The following is a 3,041-nucleotide window of genomic DNA, read 5'->3' on the forward strand; positions in this document are numbered from 1 at the left end:
ACTATAGTCTTCCGTTGTCAACCTTCGGGATACAGTAACGACACTTAGAGGAGATTTAGACGGCAGACGAGGGGGGGACAGAGGGGATGGCGGAGATCATGATCGAGAGAGTGCCATAGATGGTGATGGAGAGGAGAGTCACCCACATTTTTGGAGTGATGAGACATTGGAGTCATTGTGGTTGTCTATGGAGGGAGTGGCCCCGATGGGGATAGAAGAGAGGACTACGGAAGGGGTGGCCCCGACGGGAGGGGCGGAGGAGGTGGTGACGGAGGGGGAGGCCCCGACAGGAGGGGCGAAGGTGGTGGCGATGGAGGGGGAGGCGCCGATGGAAGGGACAGAGGAGGTGGCCCCAAAGGTCGAGAGGACGCCCGGCGTGATTGAGGGTAAGAGACATGCTGTTGACGAGACGGAGCAGGTGGTCGGCAAGAGGTTGAGAGTGCCGTCACAGTATGTTGTTTCCCCTTTCACGGCTGAGGCCAAGAGGAGGACGTTCATCGATGGGACGTACCCGAACTTATTCAGAGAGGTGGACAATGCCAAGTGGAAAGTGTTCGAGACAGAATGGAGGAGAATTATCCCCGGGTAAGTATTGTATGATTTTAATAAAGCACTATACGCTAACTCGTCTACGCTTATTTTAACATTTCCCTATTTTTTACAGAGTTAGCCGCACGATAGGTCAAAGGACGGTCTCGGACCCTTACAAGTGGTTCCACGATATCACCACTGCGGGAGCTTGGCTCGCTGACGATGTAAGTGAACTATTCATTTCGTATTTTTTATGTATATGTGACCTTGTGTTTATTAAATGAATAACTCATACTTTTTTGGTGTTTCCTGCTGCAGCACATCGACCTGGCCATGGATTTCCTGTGAGATCGAGCTCAAAGACATCCAAAATCATTTGATGTCCATGGTAGAGTCATATTAAACACCGAGTTCCTGCGTACCGTTACCATAGAGTATCAATCGCTCAAACTTATGGGTAACGAGTACACGGTGCCAGAATATATGCTCGAGTGGGTGATAGGACTGTCACCGAGTGTCGGGGGAAAATCATGGGAGGGTTGTACATTCCAACGTGCATCAATAAACACTATGTTACGCTGGAGATCGTTTTTGCTTACTCGACTATATATGTGTACAACCCAGATCATTCATGTTTGACACAAGGCCAGTTGGAGCAAAACCTGGAGTCCGTGGTTGTAATTGTTCCTATGATGGTCAGACGAATGGGGATAAATGTACAGGACAGATTGCAGCTCGTTCAGAACACGACGACAGCACGACAGTTCGTAAGGTAAGTGTTTGAACTTTGTTGTTTTCATCTTTCAGATTTAGTTTTTATTTACACAGTACTGAACTGATTCATTCTTGTTCAATTGCAGCGGCAACTGCGGCATATTTGTCATTAAGTACGTTGAATTAAGTATAGGACATAAGGTTGATGGAATCAACTAGCCGTGGATACAGAACTGGAGAAAGAAGCTAGTATGTGATTTGTTCGAATTTAATGCTGACCCATAAATTTCATTTATATATATGTAACATTTCAATTGTAAATTTCATTATTTTTGTAATTATGAAATAATTGTAAATTTGTGTTCAATGTATATAACATTCAAATTGAAAATTTAATTATTTTTTGTTATTTTACACGTATTGCGAGTATGGAACTATTTTTTTCATATGAATCATTATAAATACCATTTATCAAGAATAAATATTGAATATTGAAGATTTATAAAGAACAAATATTGAACAGTGTAAAGTAAAAGGAAATATTATTCATTTCATGTACCTGTCTAGTCGTCATTTAGGGGAATTTCACTGGTACAAAATTGTCGAGTATGCCCTACGGCTCTGCACCGGCCATACCTACGCGATCGAGAAAACTCTCCGGTAGATGGTATTCTAGATATACTTGGACGTCCAGGACCACGCGGTTCAACTGCTGGTGGTAACAAATTATGAAATGTGAGAATGTGCTCGGGAACTTCCCATTCGGCTTCATTCGGCAGAGAAAATATAGTCTCGGCATATGCTGTTCTCCAAGACTCGGTCGTATAATACAAAGAGCATAACGTTCTCGCAGCAAAGCCTCGATACATGGCCACCGCAACTGCATGCTCACATGGAAAACTCTCCAATTGAAATCTCGTACAAGTGCATGTGTTATCAGTCAAGTCCACCATTTATGCCGTATTACGTGCACATTGCACAAAGAAGCGAAACTCATCTAGTGTTTCCACATTCAACTTCCTCGCAACCTCTGCCGCCTTAAACAGTTTCTCCTCTTGAGCTGGGGCCAACACACTAGTGCAGCTCTGTGATGCCGCACGTCGATCATAAAACCACTGTTGTAACTTGTTACGAATGTTCTCAATCATTGCAAGAATTGGTAACTCTCAATCCTTCTTAAACAATGCATTAAGAGACTCCGCGTTATTCGACGTCATCATGTTGTATCGACATCCTGGAAAGTATGACCGTGCCCAATGTTCGATCCCCATCTTTGTCAGATACTCCAACGCCGGTAATGATTTACTTCCTATCTCGAACATGAACTTATTACACTCTTCAGCACTGTAAGCTTCGGCTGCTCTCCTGAACAATGAAACGATGCCTGTGCCCCGATACCTAGTCTTCAAATTACTTGTATATGGTACATGCAATACCCATGATGTGCCTCGGGAAAAACTTCAGCGATACCATTTATTATAGACTGTCCCCGATCGGTTACAAAGGTAAGGTCTTCGACTTCCCCGATCACTTCCCTCAGTTTAGAAAAGAACCAACGCATGGACAGATCATTCTCGCTGTCGACTATGCCGAATGCAATAGGGTAAATTTGGATGTTGGCATCTTGACATGTTGCAATAATTAATTTGCCTTGATATTTAGCTTTCAGAGTTGTACTATCAACTAGAATTATGGGTCGCATTGCATTTCGAAAACCCCGAATACATTGTTCAAGAGCCATGAAGAAATACTTAAAACAATTATCGTCCCCCGTCTCAATAAAAAATGTCGTGGCA

The 3,041-nt window shown here is 43.3% G+C and overlaps 1 long non-coding RNA gene across 1 annotated transcript; it reads left to right on the forward strand.

Moving 5' to 3' along the window:
- The first annotated feature begins 350 nt into the window (after positions 1-350).
- Positions 351-920, forward strand: LOC111404943. Its single transcript, XR_002704714.1, has 3 exons — positions 351-585; positions 665-755; positions 850-920. It is a non-coding gene; the product is annotated as an uncharacterized LOC111404943 (long non-coding RNA).
- Positions 921-3,041: the final 2,121 nt, after the last annotated feature.

This window comes from Olea europaea, chromosome 11, assembly GCF_002742605.1.
Source record: "Olea europaea var. sylvestris chromosome 11, O_europaea_v1, whole genome shotgun sequence".
In the NCBI taxonomy this organism is placed as follows: Eukaryota; Viridiplantae; Streptophyta; class Magnoliopsida; order Lamiales; family Oleaceae; genus Olea; species Olea europaea.